Source organism: Mobula birostris, chromosome 14 (genome assembly GCF_030028105.1).
Source record: "Mobula birostris isolate sMobBir1 chromosome 14, sMobBir1.hap1, whole genome shotgun sequence".
NCBI classification, from domain to species: Eukaryota; Metazoa; Chordata; class Chondrichthyes; order Myliobatiformes; family Myliobatidae; genus Mobula; species Mobula birostris.
In genome coordinates, this window is record NC_092383.1 from 86,652,112 (window position 1) to 86,669,332 (window position 17,221).

Sequence of the window (17,221 nt, forward strand, 5' to 3'; positions counted from 1 at the left end):
CCACAAGGGCCATATCTAACTCCCTCTTAAATATAGCCAATGAACTGGCCTCAACTGTTTCCTGTGGCAGAGAATTCCACACTTTCACCATGTTGGTGTCATGACATATCAATTCATTTCATTTACTTATGAACCATATTTAATTACTTAAACAAACAAGAATACTTAATCAAACAATATTTACAATATTACTCGAATACTACTGAAATATTAAATACACAACACTCCTTGCAACTTAAGTATAAATTCCATCTGAATAGAAAATGCATCTCTCTATATATACAGTATACTATATGAAGGATTTCATACTCGTGGCATATCATCCTTCCTGAAACAGAGGATCACTCTGCTTAACAGATGAGACTTGTAGCTGTGAAACCATCTTAGGTTCTGGGGCCTCCTCCACAGTGGGTTGTAAGAGCTGTTGACCCTGAGACTGCAGGAAGTGGTTCTGACTGCGATGGACATCTTTCTTCTCTTTCCCATTTCTTCTTCTAGTTCATGCATTTAGTTCACTGGAGTATTCTCTTATTAATCCTTCTATTGCTCCCTTTACAAAAGGACGGGTTGCACTTGAATCCTAGGGGGACCAATATCCTGGCAGGGAGATTAGCGGGGGCTACTGAGGTGACTTTAAACTAGAATGGTTGGGGGGTGGGAATCAAATTAAAGAGGCTAGGCGTGAGGAGGTTAGTTCACAACAGTGGGATGGGAACCAGTGCAGAGAGACAGAGGGGTGTAAGGTGAGGGTAGAAGCAAAAAGTACTATGGAGAAAAGTAAAAGTGGCAGGCCGACAAATCCAGGGCAAGCATTAAAAAGGGCCACTTTTCAGCATAATTGTATAAGGGCTAAGAGAGTTGTAAAAGAGCGCCTGAAGGCTTTGTGTGTCAATGCAAGGAGCATTCGTAATAAAGTGGATGAATTGAAAGTGCAGATTGTTATTAATGATTATGATATAGTTGGGATCACAGAGACATGGCTCCAGGGTGACCAGGGATGGGAGCTCAACGTTCAGGGATATTCAATATTCAGGAGGGATAGACATGAAGGAAGGGGAGGTGGGGTGGCGTTGCTGGTTAAAGAAGAGATTAACGCAATAGAAAGGAAGGACATAAGCCGGGAAGATGTGGAATCGATATAGGTAGAGCTGCGTAACACTAAGGGACAGATGACACTGGTGGGAGTTGTGTACAGGCCACCTAACAGTAGTAGTGAGGTCGGAGATGGTATTAAACAGGAAATTAGAAATGTGTGCAATAAAGGAACAGCAGTTATAATGGGTGACTTCAATCTACATGTAGATTGGGTGAACCAAATTGGTAAAGGTGCTGAGGAAGAGGATTTCTTGGAATGTATGCGGGATGGTCTTTTGAACCAACATGTTGAGGAACCAACTAGAGAGCAGGCTATTCTGGACTGGGTTTTGAGCAATGAGGAAGGGTTAATTAGCAATCTTGTCGTGAGAGGCCCCTTGGGTAAGAGTGACCATAATATGGTGGAATTCTTCATTAAGATGGAGAGTGACATAGTTAATTCAGAAACAAAGGTTCTGAACTTAAAGAGGGGTAACTTTGAAGGTATGAGACGTGAATTAGCTAAGATAGACTGGCAAATGACACTTAAAGGATTGACGGTGGATATGCAATGGCAAGCATTTAAAGGTTGCATGGATGAACTACAACAATTGTTCATCCCAGTTTGGCAAAAGAATAAATCAAGGAAGGTAGTGCACCCGTGGCTGACAAGAGAAATTAGGAATAGTATCAATTCCAAAGAAGAAGCATACAAATTAGCCAGAGAAAGTGGCTCACCTGAGGACTGGGAGAAATTCAGAGTTCAGCAGAGGAGGACAAAGGGTTTAATTAGGAAGGGGAAAAAAGATTATGAGAGAAAACTGGCAGGGAACATAAAAACGGACTGTAAAAGCTTTTATAGATATGTAAAAAGGAAAAGACTGGTAAAGACAAATGTAGGTCCCCTGCAGACAGAAACAGGTGAATTGATTATGGGGAGCAAGGACATGGCAGACCAACTGAATAATTACTTTGGTTCTGTCTTCACTAAGGAGGACATGAATAATCTTCCAGAAATAGTAGGGGACAGAGGGTCCAGTGAGATGGAGGAACTGAGCGAAATACATGTTAGTAGGGAAGTGGTGTTAGGTAAATTGAAGGGATTGAAGGCAGATAAATCCCCAGGGCCAGATGGTCTGCATCCCAGAGTGCTTAAGGAAGTAGCCCAAGAAATAGTGGATGCATTAGTGATAATTTTTCAAAACTAGTTAGATTCTGGACTAGTTCCTGAGGATTGGAGGGTGGCTAATGTAACTCCACTTTTTAAAAAAGGAGGGAGAGAGAAACCGGGGAATCATAGACCGGTTAGCCTAACGTCGGTGGTGGGGAAACTGCTGGAGTCAGTTATCAAGGATGTGATAACAGCACATTTGGAAAGTGGTGAAATGATCGGACAAAGTCAGCATGGATTTGTGAAAGGAAAATCATGTCTGACGAATCTCATAGAATTTTTTGAGGATGTAACTAGTAGAGTGGAAAGGGGAGAACCTGTGGATGTGGTATATTTGGATTTTCAGGAGGCTTTTGACAAGGTCCCACACAGGAGATTAGTGTGCAAACTTAAAGCACATGGTATTGGGGGTAAGGTATTGGTGTGGGTGGAGAGTTGGTTAGCAGACAGGAAGCAAAGAGTGGGAATAAACGGGACCTTTTCAGAATGGCAGGCGGTGACTAGTGGGGTACTGCAAGGCTCAGTGCTGGGACCCCAGTTGTTTACAATATATATTAATGACTTGGATGAGGGAATTAAATGCAGCATCTCCAAGTTTGCGGATGACACGAAGCTGGGGGGCAGTGTTAGCTGTGAGGAGGATGCTAAGAGGATGCAGGGTGACTTGGACAGGTTGGGTGAGTGGGCAAATTCATGGCAGATTCAATTTAATGTGGATAAATGTGAAGTTATCCACTTTGGTGGCAAAAATAGGAAAACAGATTATTATCTGAATGGTGGCCGATTAGGAAAAGGGGAGGTGCAACGAGACCTGGGTGTCATTATACACCAGTCATTGAAAGTGGGCATGCAGGTACAGCAGGCGGTGAAAAAGGCGAATGGTATGCTGGCATTTATAGCGAGAGGATTCAAGTACAGGAGCAGGGAGGTACTACTGCAGTTGTACAAGGCCTTGGTGAGACCCCACCTGGAGTATTGTGTGCAGTTTTGGTCCCCTAATCTGAGGAAAGACATCCTTGCCATAGAGGGAGTACAAAGAAGGTTCACCAGATTGATTCCTGGGATGGCAGGACTTTCATATGAAGAAAGACTGGATGAACTGGGCTTGTACTCGTTGGAATTTAGAAGATTGAGGGGGGATCTGATTGAAACGTATAAGATCCTAAAGGGATTGGACAGGCTAGATGCAGGAAGATTGTTCCCGATGTTGGAGAAGTCCAGAACGAGGGGCCACAGTTTGAGGATAGAGGGGAAGCGTTTTAGGACCGAGATTAGGAAAAACTTCTTCACACAGAGAGTGGTGAATCTGTGGAATTCTCTGCCACAGGAAACAGTTGAGGCCAGTTCATTGGCTATATTTAAGAGGGAGTTAGATATGGCCCTTGTGGCTACGGGGGTCAGGGGGTATGGAGGGAAGTCTGGGGCGGGGTTCTGAGTTGGATGATCAGCCATGAGCATAATAAATGGCGGTGCAGGATCGAAGGGCCGAATGGCCTACTCCTGCACCTATTTTCTATGTTTCTATGTTTCTATGTTTACAACCTGATCTGCCCTCTAGGTTTCCTCATCCACAACCTGTGGCAAATCCTCTGTTTTTGTCTCTCCTTTGACTCTATTTCTTTTTGGCCTTCCTTTCATCGATCTGGTCTTTGGTCTTTGGTCTTTGCATCTACTTTTACAAGCAATTTTTTCTCCTACTTGACATTCCTGCAACAACCATAAAACACACAGAGTAGGTTTCAGTTCTTTACAGGCACAAAAGCCAAATGCTTGCAACTTTCCTGAAGATCCTTAAACTCTCCTCCAGCTTAAAACCAAGCCACATTTCACAAGTATCTGACTGATTAACTTATCAGAAGCTTTCTCAGACATGTTGCCTATAAAAACTGTTGTAGTCCAACTAGTGCTTTCATCATTTTCACTCTTCCTCTGAGCAGCGTGGCCCTTCCTTACAGGAATATGCTTTCCAATCAGAGGCATAGAAGTTGGAACCAACACATGTTTGTTCTCAGTTAGGCAATGGTTTATGATGTATGTCAAAGAGGCAGTTGTGGCATTATCTAGTACCTTTCTTAATTTGGTTTCAGTCGGCTTCATTGCAAGGGATGTGGCATGCAATTGGTGGATGGATCTCCAATCGAGTAGCAGTTGTCTCAGCAAATGAAGTCCCCACAATGCTGGTCCTTCTGTTTTTACCACATACAAGCTCAATGTGGCTCACAGTTCTGCATGTCATTCCCACAGGAGTTATCCTTTTACCAGTGTAAGTTCTCAGTTGAATATTTGCAGGCTTCACTTTGGTATCTTTCAAATGCTGTTTAAACTCATTTTGTGGGATGACTGAAACAGCTGAACTAGTGCCTAATTCCATTTTACTAATTTGTCGTTTACTCCTGGTGTAAGCCACATTGCTTGTTTGTTGTTAATTTTCATACAGTAAAGCTCAAGGCTACACAGTCCTGTGTCACTCTCATCATAATCAGATTTTTCATCTACAGCATGCAGATTTGAAACATAGAAAATAGGTGCAGGAGTAGGCCATTCGGCCCTTCGACCCTGCACCGCCATTTATTATGATCATGGCTGATCATCCAACTCAGAACCCTGCACCAGCCTTCCCTCCATACCCTCTGATCCCCCTAGCCACACGGGCCATATCTAACTCCCTCTTAAATATAGCCAATGAACTGGCCTCAACTGTTTCCTGTGGCAGAGAATTCCACAGATTCACCACTCTCTGTGTGAAGAAGTTTTTCCTAATCTCAGTCCTAAAAGGCTTCCCCTTTATCCTCAAACTGTGACCCCTCGTTCTGGACTTCCCCAGCATCGGGAACAATCTTCTTGCATTTAGCCTGTCCAATCCCTTTAGGATTTTATACGTTTCAATCAGATCCCCCCTCAATCTTCTAAATTTCAACGAGTACAAGCCTAGTTCATCCAGTCTTTCTTCATATGAAAGTCCTGCCATCCCAGGGATCAATCTGGTGAACCTTCTTTGTACTCCCTCTATGGCAAGGATGTCTTTCCTCAGATTAGGGGACCAAAACTGCACACAATACTCCAGGTGTGGTCTCACCAAGGCCTTGCACAACTGCAGTAGTACCTCCCTGCTCCTGTACTCGAATCCTCTCCCTATAAATGCCAGCATACCATTCGCCTTTTTCACCGCCTGCTGTACCTGCATGCCCACTTTCAATGACTGGTGTATAATGACACCCAGGTCTCGTTGCACCTCCCCTTTTCCTAATCGGCCACCATTCAGATAATAATCTGTTTTCCTATTTTGGCCACCAAAGTGGATAACTTCACATTTATCCACATTAAATTGAATCTGCCATGAATTTGCCCACTCACCCAACCTATCCAAGTCACCCTGCATCCTCTTAGCATCCTCCCCTCCTCACAGCTAACACTGCCGCCCAGCTTCGTGTCATCCGCAAACTTGGAGATGCTGCATTTAATTCCCTCATCCAAGTCATTAATATATATTGTAAACAACTGGGGTCCCAGCACTGAGCCTTGCAGTACCCCACTAATCACCGCCTGCCATTCTGAAAAGGTCCCGTTTATTCCCACTCTTTGCTTCCTGTCTGCTAACCAATTCTCTATCCACATCAATACCTTACCCCCAATACCGTGTGCTTTAAGTTTGCACACTAATCTCCTGTGTGGGACCTTGTCAAAAGCCTTTTGAAAATCCAAATACACCACATCCACTGGTTCTCCCCTATCCACTCTACTAGTTACATCCTCAAAAAATTCTGAGATTCGTCAGACATGATTTTCCTTTCACAAATCCATGCTGACATTGTCCGATGATTTCACCACTTTCCAAATGTGCTGTTATCACATCTTTGATAACTGACTCCAGCAGTTTCCCCACCACCAACGTTAGCCTAACTGGTCTATAATTCCCTGGTTTCTCTCTCCCTTTTTTTTTAAAAAGTGGGGTTACATTAGCCACCCTTAGTGCTTTTTTGAAGCTGCAAGTTGACTTTTTAGCTTTTTTGCTTCCTAGTACCATGCATTTATTTTTGTCTGGCTGGCAAGTTCTTTGTATGTGTCCTACTTTGTTGCACTTTCTGCAAGTTTCAGCTTTAAACCTGTATTTGTGTCACAATGGGGTGCTGGGAATGGACCCAAATACAAGAAACAGACACTGAAGTACAAGGAACAGGACTTGACTAGAGTAGGGACGTGACAGGATACAGACAAGGAGCAGGGACAAGAACGCAGACTAGGGCTTGGATCCCAAGCCAGAGACTGGACAAGGACCCAAAACCTGGGTCTTGTCTCGGGCTCGGGCCCCAGAACCAGGCATGGACATGACATGACTGCAGGACTGGAGGTTGGGGTCTTGAGGCTTGAGGCTTGGAGACAGGCATGGGGTCTTGGTCTTGAGGCTTGGAGACAGGCATGGGGTCTTGGTCTTGAGGCTTGGAGACAGGCTTTGGGTCTTGAGGCTTGGAGACAGGCTTGGGGTCTTGGTCTTGAGGCTTGGAGTCTTGGTCTTGAGGCTTGGAGACAGGCTTGGGGTGCTGGTCTTGAAGTTTGGGGTCTTGGTCTTGAAGTGAGCAGGCAGAGAGTCAGGCAAGGTATCCAGGCAGAGAGTCAGGCAAGGGGGAAAAGACAGGGAGGGGAGCAGGACAGTCCAGCAGGGAATTCCTGGTTTGTAGAAGTATTTATGTCTCAGCCCCAAAATGAGAAACATGTGACCCAAACAGAAACTGGGGAAAATCAGAAACCCTGGAACGAGGAACCATGGACTGGACCGTGAACCGGAACACGGACCTTACGGACCGGACTATGACAATTTGTTTGGTGAACGTGAGCCCCTGACACAATGGTAACACAATTTGTTCAGCCAGGCCAGTTTATGTTTGGACAATGTAATTTGTCTACACTCACTTTCATTCCTGATTGCAATTTAATTGTATCTCTGTGTGTGGTTTCCATTGAAACAGCAATTTTACCTGCTCTCTTGAATGTAAGTTTGCTACAGTTAGGAGTCATTTGTGAATGCTTTCTTGAAAGATTCCACAAAATAAATAATCTCTCAGTACATCTTTAAGCCTATTGTTGAGGTGACAATGGTCAGGCAATCTCTTCAATTCAGCCATGAACACTGAAGTGGGCTCCCCTTCTTTTAGATTCTGCTTATGAAACCTAAAGCTTTCTGCAACAAACAGTGGCATTGTTTCTAAATGTTCTTGAGAATATTAGCAAAGCTAATTTCTGCTGGTTTGTTTGGAGCAGTCAAACTTTGAAGCAAACTATATGCCTTTAAAGGCAAAGTACTTGGAAAAATTTGCACTCATTTCTTGATGTCTATTACATTTTCTTCAAGCTAGTGTTGAATTAGCTCAGTATACATATTCCCCTGCCACGTACATGATTTCCCAATATGTCTGAGCGGCGTGGAGGGAAATTTTCCGCCAAATGGAAATTCCAGATGCGACCTAACAACGACGATACACATTCCAATTATCTGCTATGGAATCAGACAAGCCAATCTTTCTGATGTAGCCATCTGTGTCTGCTGTATAAATGATGATTATCACCCAGTACTCACTCTTTACGAATGGATGAATTCTTCTGATATCTGACTTTTTTAATACTTGATCGTGTTCTCCCTTCAGAAGAACATGTGCTGTGCTGTTTTTTAATTAAACTTGACCATCTTTCTATGTGCTGGGCTACGATTTTTTTAACTTGCAGTGTTTTTTTTTAGTTCAAATATTTCTCTGCCTTTCAACAGGTTGACAGCTACCTAACATTCATTTTAAAGATACGTCATCGCCAATGTATGTTTTGTAACTTCAAAACATCAAACTAATTCAAAAGGAAATACGGGAGTCGGGGAATATTCTTCACTTCATTCTTCACTTCAAGTAAGGCATGTATGTATCATGTAAATTAAATATATCTTCATTCTAGCTCATATTTATACATGTAACCCATAATTTATTATTTTCACACACACACAAACACACAAGATGACTCATATAGAACTGAAATATTAAATACAACTTCCACTAGTAGGGGAGCCAAGGACAAAAGGGCAGTCTCAGAATGGACGGACATCCCTTCAGAACAGAAATAAGGAGGAATATCCTTCATCAGAGGTGGTGAATCTGTGGAATTCATTATTACAGATGGCTATGGAGACCAAGTCATTGGGTATATTCATTAGTGAGGGCATTAAAGCTTACAGGGAGAAGGCAGGAGAATAGAGTTTACTGGGATAATATATCAGCTATGATAGAATGCCGAAGCAAACTTTACGGGCCAAATGGCCTTACCCTGCTCCTGTGTTTATGGCCCTATGGTCTTGATTCCATCAAGAAAATCCAGGAACCTGAATGTGATCTGTTCACCATGTTTGAATTTTCATTCTCAACTAAGCCAAGAGGATAAATTAGTTATTAGCATCAACAATTTGTTAATAAGAATATTAGCTGATTATTTTTAATTATTGAAACATACAACAACAACCTCAGGCATTTGAGTCCATAGAACAGCATTTAATAGAGTAAACTGGTCTTAAGCAGTTCACAGCCATGACAGGGTTAAAAATCGTTGCTTGCGCAATGAAAAGAAAACATTGTGAAAAGGTGCCATACAGTTGAGATCTGTGAAGGTGACATGTTGGAAATGGAATGCTAAAAAAAGTCAAAGTCCTTACGTATGGTAACATTATTTTTTCACCTTCATGAAGTTGTTAATGAATGACAAGAGAGGTTAATTCTCCACAGATGTTAAATATGTCTATATTCTGAAAAAGTATGACTATTTCATCTTGGTGTGAAATTCCAGCAGAATCTGTGTGATCCAGAAGCCTTCACTTTACCTTATAGACCAGTCTGGGAGGATCTGATTCATCGCGTCTCTGCAAAAGGAAATGGTCAAATCATCAGACTCATCAACACTGGGAACTCTGATTTAGAGTTGTATCTGGAGCTTGGACTCCAATATATTCACATCAAGCATTCTGCACACATAGTATGTCAACATCTTGTCAATATCATCTGCAAATAGCTTTGGATTGACCATCCTCAAATGATCAGTATATTTGAGTGCAAATTCTATTGTTTTCCATAAGCTTACCTTGGTTTCCCTTGTGAACCACGTGACCGAAATAGTGCAGATCAGGAAAGCGAAGAGCAGCCAACAACCAACCTTCCATATCATGAAACTGCGTAAAGGGGAAGAGTAACAGAACTGATGAGATACAGAAACGAGATGGCTTTGTGTTTGAAATATTTACCTCCTGTTTCCTCTGTAACATTAGTGGAGTGGGGTGAGGTAAATAAGCAGAGCTGGAGGAGTAAATAATGTTGACTGAATGAAAGGGAGAAAAACATCATCAGTTGGAATAAAACCATATTTTCTCGAGGCAATGGCAACATCTTGCAATGCAGTCATTCACTGATACTATTATGGTTGTTGGAATTACAGTAGATCCGCTAGAAAATAAATCTCAGGGTTGTATAATAAATTTACCTTGATAATAAATTTACTTGGAGCTTTGAAATTTTTGCTGCACTACATCCAGTTGAATAACAATTCTCTTTTTTAACAGAGTACCAGATTCTCTACTCTGACTAATACCAGAAACCTTCTTCACTATAGTGACTCCACTTTCAAGGAACCATGTACCTGAATTCCAAGATCCCATTGTTCTTTAACACTTCCCAGGGCCCAACCAATCACTTCGAAAGTCTTACTTGATTTATCATTTGAAAATGCAAGACTTTGCACAATTCTCCATTTGCTATTCCTCAGCCCAAAAACTCAGCTCATCAAGATCCTCTGTAATTCTTCAAAATCCTTTTCACCAGGGACATGAGATGTACAGGTTGGAAAGGTGACAGCAAACTTCTCCATTCTCAGAGGTGAATGAAACTAGATGACATGGATTTAGATTTGAAGCGATTGTTTTCACCCAGAGAGTGTTGGAAAAAGTGTCACAGTCAATGTTTGTGGAATGTCTGAATGAGATCTCAAGTCACATCTCCAAAGTAGGCTTTGGACCTTGTTCTGGAAGATAGGGTTTAGATACATTACTGTGCAAAATACAGGTGCATTTAAAAGAATTCTGTAAAGTGACGATGCTTTCAAAAGTAATGAAATGAAAAATATTTAAATATTTAAAAATATTATAATGTGCATTAAGCAGCAATAAACTAAATCAAATCAAAGTTGGGTGTCACCACACTTTGCCTTTAAAACTACTTCAATTCTTTCGGGTACCCTGTCATGCAGTTTTATAAGAAAATCATCTGCTAGGTTGTTCCAAGTGTCTTGGAGAACTTGCCACATTTCTTTTTCAGACCTTGGCTTCTGCTTCTCCAAGCAATCACAGACAGCCTCGGTGTTGTGATCAGGACTCTGGAGATGATACCACCTGAAACTAAATAAGAATCGAAGGTGCCTAAGGCATTTGCAGTATACTGTAGATGGATGTGCAATGGAAATCCACATGGTCTTTGTCTGTGTTGTACGACTCTGGGACCAGATGAACCTGTTACACAACAGCATTATCTGAACCCTGAAGCTTAAAGTTCAAAGTGGATTTATTACCAAAATACATATCTGTCATCATATACAACTCTGAGATTCAATTTCTTGTGGGCATACTCAGTAAATCTATAGATTAATAACCACAACAGAATGAACAAAATGACCACAACAGAACAAAAGTTCTGAACTTAAAGAGGGGTAACTTTGAAGGTATGAGACGTGAATTAGCTAAGTTAGACTGGCAAATGACAATTAAAGGATTGACGGTGGATATGCAATGGCAAGCATTTAAAGGTTGCATGGATGAACTACAACAATTGTTCATCCCAGTTTGGCAAAAGAATAAATCAAGGAAGGTAGTGCACCCGTGGCTGACAAGAGAAATTAGGGATAGTATCAATTCCAAAGAAGAAGCATACAAATTAGCCAGAGAAAGTGGCTCACCTGAGGACTGGGAGAAATTCAGAGTTCAGCAGAGGAGGACAAAGGGCTTAATTAGGAAGGGGAAAAAAGATTATGAGAGAAAACTGGCAGGGAACATAAAAACTGACTGTAAAAGCTTTTATAGATATGTAAAAAGGAAAAGACTGGTAAAGACAAATGTAGGTTCCCTACAGACAGAAACAGGTGAATTGATTATGGGGAGCAAGGACATGGCAGACCAATTGAATAATTACTTTGGTTCTGTCTTCACTAAGGAGGACATAAATAATCTTCCAGAAATAGTAGGGGACAGAGGGTCCAGTGAGATGGAGGAACTGAGCGAAATACATGTTACTAGGGAAGTGGTGTTAGGTAAATTGAAGGGATTGTAGGCAGATAAATCCCCAGGGCCAGATGGTCTGCATCCTATAGTGCTTAAGGAAGTAGCCCAAGAAATAGTGGATGCATTAGTGATAATTTTTCAAAACTCGTTAGATTCTGGACTAGTTCCTGAGAGTTGGAGGGTGGCTAATGTAACCCCACTTTTTAAAAAAGGAGGGAGAGAGAAACCGGGGAATTATAGAACGGTTAGCCTAACGTCGGTGGTGGGGAAACTGCTGGAGTCAGTTATCAAAGATGTGATAACAGCACATTTGGAAAGTGGTGAAATGATCGGACAAAGTCAGCATGGATTTGTGAAAGGAAAATCATGTCTGACAAATCTCATAGAATTTTTTGAGGATGTAACTAGTAGAGTGGATAGGGGAGAACCAGTGGATGTGGTATATTTGGATTTTCAAAAGGCTTTTGACAAGGTCCCACACAGGAGATTAGTGTGCAAACTTAAAGCACACGGTATTGGGGGTAAGATATTGATGTGGATGGAGAATTGGTTAGCAGACAGGAAGCAAAGAGTGGGAATAAACGGGACCTTTTCAGAATGGCAGGCGGTGACTAGTGGGGTACCGCAAGGCTCAGTGCTGGGACCCCAGTTGTTTACAATATATATTAATGACTTGGATGAGGGAATTAAATGCAGCATCTCCAAGTTTGCAGATGACACGAAGCTGGGTGGCAGTGTTAGCTGTGAGGAGGATGCTAAGAGGATGCAGAGTGACTTGGATAGGTTGGGTGAGTGGGCAAATTCATGGCAGATGTAATTTAATGTGTTTTTCCATTATCCATTCCAATAATCTACTTACAAGGTAAAAACATATATCAACTTTCATGTCAAAAGTTATTGCAGAATATTTGGAGAGATTAGTTTGTCTTGAACTCCTGGGATTAAAACATGTTGTCGAGCGTTGGTTGTACTACTGGTTGTGAAAATGAAAACAATATTCTCACAGGCATTCAGTACAAGTAAATGAAATTATAAATTTCCCCTGAATTATCTCTCATATGGGGGGGGGGGGGGGGCAATCATAGCACCAGCAATGAGAACATTGTACATTTAAGCAGGACTGGATCAAGTGACTTACCTTGCAGTTGATACTGTTGTAAATGTTTCACATGAATATTCACGTCCTGTTGAGGCAAGGAAAGAAAATTCAGTCTCGCATGTTTACCCAGTGCAGTCAAGCAAGAGTACATGATTGGCAGGTGGAAACTCATGGTTTGAGTAAAAGGCTGATTGGTTACAGGGAGGTGAGTAATTTCTGTTTCTTGTGCATATTTGAACACCTGTTGCTGGGGAAATTACGAGGCTTGAGTTGGAGCGTTTGCAAACCATAATCCTAAGCAAACAGAAGTGGAAGTTCCAGCCAGGCAATTGACATCTGCCAGCTCTGGGAGATCTGTTGTTGGGGCCACAACACCCACCGGAAAGACATACACATCTCTGCACTGAGTGTATGTGGAGATATTGGACCAAGTACAGTTGTTGATACAACAGGATAATGCTTCTGTTCTCAATGAAAAAACAACTTGTATAATGCAAAATGCTGGAGGAACTCAGCAGTTCAGGCTGCATCTCTGGAAAGAATAAACAGTCGACATTTCAGACCAAGACCTTTCTGATGAAGGATCTTTGCATGAAAAATTGACTGTATACTTCTTTGCATAGATGCTGCCTGGCCTGATGAGTTCTTCCAGCATTTTGTATATGTTGTTCTTGTTCTCTAGCATCTACAGAATCTCTTCTGTTCCTGTTTTAATAGTGGGATGACAAATGTCATTGAACATCATAGAGTTATACAATATGGGAACTAGCCCTTCAGCTCAATTCATCCACACTAACCAGCATGAGCTAGTCCCATTGAGTCTACTCCACCATTTCAGCACAGCTGATCCATTTCCCTTTCAACCTCGTTTTCCTGCCTTCTCCCCATTACCTTTCATGTCCTGATGAATCAAAAACTTATCAACCACAGCCATAAAGGTATCTGGTGATCTGACCTTCACCACCACCTGTGGCAACAAATTCCTGCCTCACCTCCCTCTGGCTAAAGAATTTCCTCCTCATCTCTGTTCCAAATGGACATCACTCTCTTTTGAGTCTGTGCCCTCTGGTTTTTGACTTTCCCACCAATGGAAACATCCTCTTCACATCCACTGTATATAGGCCTTTCACCATTCGATCAGCTTCAATCAGATCTCCCCTCATTCTTCTAAATTCCAGTGAGTACAGGTCCTGAGCCTTCAATTGCTGTTCATATGATAATCTTTTCAATCCCGGAATCGTTCTTGTGAACCTCCTTTGAACGATCTCCAATGCCAACACATCTTATTTTAGATAAAAGGCCCAGAAATGCTCACAATATGGATGTCCCTGAAAAGGACAGGCCTTCATTAATCAGAGGATTGAGATCAAGAGTTGTGAGGTAATTGTGTAATACCAGTGGTCACCATCTACTGGCAGAATATCTATTGCGACCCTCTGCCTTCTGTAGGAAAACCAATTTCTATTATTAGAGTATCTCAAATGAAGAGGCACTGTAACAAGATAAGGATCAGGTAATTTAAAATTGGATTTAAATTCACAATCCTTGGAATCCTACACCTGGGTGGTGGTGGAGGCTGGATCAGTGGGGATCCTTAAACAGAAAGTACTGTAGATATTTTTTGATATAGATCAGGGAATGGAGAACTGTAGGAAAATGATGCAGAAGAGCTAAGAAAGCCTAGTACAGATCAGTCAAGATGATATTGAATAGTGGAGTAGTCTTGAGACACCAAACAGCCTGCTTGGTTTCTTGAGTTCAGTCCTTACACCAATTGCATGTGACTTCCATTGCTTCTTTAGCCTGTATAATTCTCTCTATCTTCCACAAAACAAACTACTGGAAACTGTTTATAAATCCAGAAGGTGTGAGTTTGGGTATTTGCTGGTTCTCAAAGATGAGAAAATCTCAGTCAGCAACTAGAAATGTCAGCAATTTAGACGCAAAGCCACCATGCACAGCAAGAGCAGGCTGCAGGCAGGAAACTCTCTGGTGAGCGACTCACTTCTCAGCTACCGAACAGGGCATGCCGTTCCCTGCAAGATTTGTCACAATGCAGCTCAAAGAACATAACAGATGAACACTCCCACCCACTAACCCACCCCTCCACAACCCCCACCAGCACTACTTTATCATTTCATGTCAGGCACCTTAGGTAGAAACACTATTGTGCCTAGCAGCAATTTACTTACATACAACCAATGTGTATAAACAATTTTATGTATTTATATGTATCGTGTTTATTTACGATTGTGTTCTGTACCTTATTGTTATTTTTTATGGGTGCATAGATCTAGAGTAACAATTATTTTGTTCTCCTTATATTTGCATATTGGAAATGATATTAAGCAATCTTGAATCTTGAAGACGGTACATGATACTCAATCAATCTCCCTAATGATTCACACCCTCCACCACTTACCAGTGCCAGTGAATTGAATCACAAAACTGCAGTTGTCTCCTCTGTTGTGGATGGACACGTTCACTATTTCACTAGACTTTGCTCCATGAGTATTCGAGGCAGTGCAGTAATATTGATGGTGTTGGTGTTTGAAGGATTGACAACGTAGATCCAGTTGACTGTTTTCAGAGACTTTTGAATCCACAGATGAGATGTTTTCATACCATGTGTACTGAATGGGAAGGGATCCCTGGACAGACTCACAGGACACTGACACGGAGCCCTCAACACACATGATATTTGCAGAAGACAGATATCGAAGCACAGGAACAGACACCGGTTCTGTGGGAAAGAATCAGTCAACATATTGAAATCAATATGTGGGCATCTGAACTCCACATCAATCCCAGATGCCTGAACCCCGCGTCTGCCACTATTCCAAAACACAGCAGGAGTCCAGATCAGAACAGCAGCAATGACAGTGAGGATGTGATGTGTCAGCGTGAAAATCAGGGTACAATCTCTCACAGCTACAAGGAGACAGTCACCACTGGTGTTTGAAAAAATTAATGCAAGCATTGTTTGAAGGTGAGAGGAGGATAGTTTAATGGAAACTTGTGAGACAAGCTCTTTAGCTACAATGATTGTGGCGACTCCCTGCATTGATCTAAGTAACACACAGAAATTGCTGCAGGAACTCAGCAGGCCAGGGAGCACCTACAGAAAAGAGTACAGTGGACATTTTGGGCCAAGGCTTTTCCGCAGAACAGGAAGATGAGGAGTCAGAGTTTGAGGGTGGGAGGAGGGGAGGGAGAAACGCAGGGTGATAGGTAAAACCAGTAGGGGGAAGCATAAAGTGACAGGGAGGGGAGAGGTAAAGGAAAGAGTTGGGAAGTTGATTGGTGAAAGAGATACAGGGCTGGAGAAAGCAGAATCGAATAGGGAAGGACAGAAGGCCATTGCGAAAGAAAAAGGGGGAGGAGCACCAGAGGGAAGTGATGGGCAGGCAAGAAGATAATGTGAGAGAGGGAAATGGGAATGGGCAATAGAGAAACGGGGTGGGGGGAAACATTACTGGAAATTCGAGAAATCAATGTTCATGCCATCAGGCTGGAGGCTACACAAACGGAACATAAAGTGTTGCTCCTCCAACCTGAGTGTGGCCTCATCACAGCAATAGAAGAAGCCAGAGACTGACAGGTTGGGATGGGATTGGGAAGTGGAACTAAAATGGGTGGACACTGCAAGGTCCCGCTTTTTCTGGTGGATGGAGTGTATATGCTCGGCAAAGTGGTCTTCCATTCTACTTTGGGTCTCACTGATATGCAAGAGGCCACACCGGGAGTACCGGATACAATAGATGACCCCAACAGACTCACGGGTGAAGTGTCGCCTCGCCCGGAAGGACTGTTTTGGACCCTAAATGGTAGTGACGGAGGAGGTGTAGGGGCAGATGTAGCAATTGTCCGCTTGCAAGGATAAATGTCAGGAGGGAGTCGGTGGGGAGGTGTGAATGGACATGGGTGTTGTGCAGGAAGTGATCCCTGTAGAAAGCAGAAAGTGAGGGGAAAGGAAAGATGTGCCTGGTGATGGGATCCCATTGGAGATGGCGGAAGTTTCAGAGAAATATGTGATGGAGTTGGATCTTGACGGGGTGGTAGGAGACAACAGGAGGAACCCTAACCCTGATGGGATGGTGGGAAGATAGGGTGAGGGCAGACGTGTGTGAAATTGAAGAGATGTAGTTGAGGGCAGTGTTGATAGTGGAGAAAGGGAAGCCCCTTTCTTTCAAGAAGGAGGACATCTCTATCCTTCTGGAGTGAAAAGCCTCATCGTGAGAGCAGATGCAGTAGAGAAAGAGAAATTGAGAGAAGGGGTTTGGCATTTTTACAAGCAACAGGGTGGGAAGAGGTATAGTCCAAGTAGCTGCAAGAGTCATTGGGGTTTGTAGCAATCATCAAAGATAAACTGTCTCCAGAGTTAGAGACAGACAATTTGAGGAAGGGGAGGGAGGTGCTGGAAAAGGACCTGGAAATTTGGAGTCAAAGTTGATGTAGTCAATTAGATCGGCATGGGTGCAGGAAGCAGCACCAATGCAGTCATCGACGTAGCATAGGAAACGTGAGGGAGAGACACCAGTCTGGACTTGGAGCGTAGATTGATCCATGCAGCCGACAAAAGGGCAGG

General features: G+C 42.6%; 1 long non-coding RNA gene and 1 pseudogene across 1 annotated transcript; both read right to left on the reverse strand.

Annotated features, from left to right (window-relative positions):
- The window catches only part of LOC140209405 (uncharacterized), a 110,139-nt pseudogene that overhangs the window by 89,639 nt on the left and 3,279 nt on the right, over positions 1–17,221 (reverse strand).
- LOC140210058 (uncharacterized) lies at positions 8,747–12,706 on the reverse strand. Its single transcript, XR_011889142.1, has 3 exons — positions 12,673–12,706; positions 9,353–9,440; positions 8,747–9,134 (listed from the first exon to the last, which is right to left on the reverse strand). It is a non-coding gene; the product is annotated as an uncharacterized lncRNA (long non-coding RNA).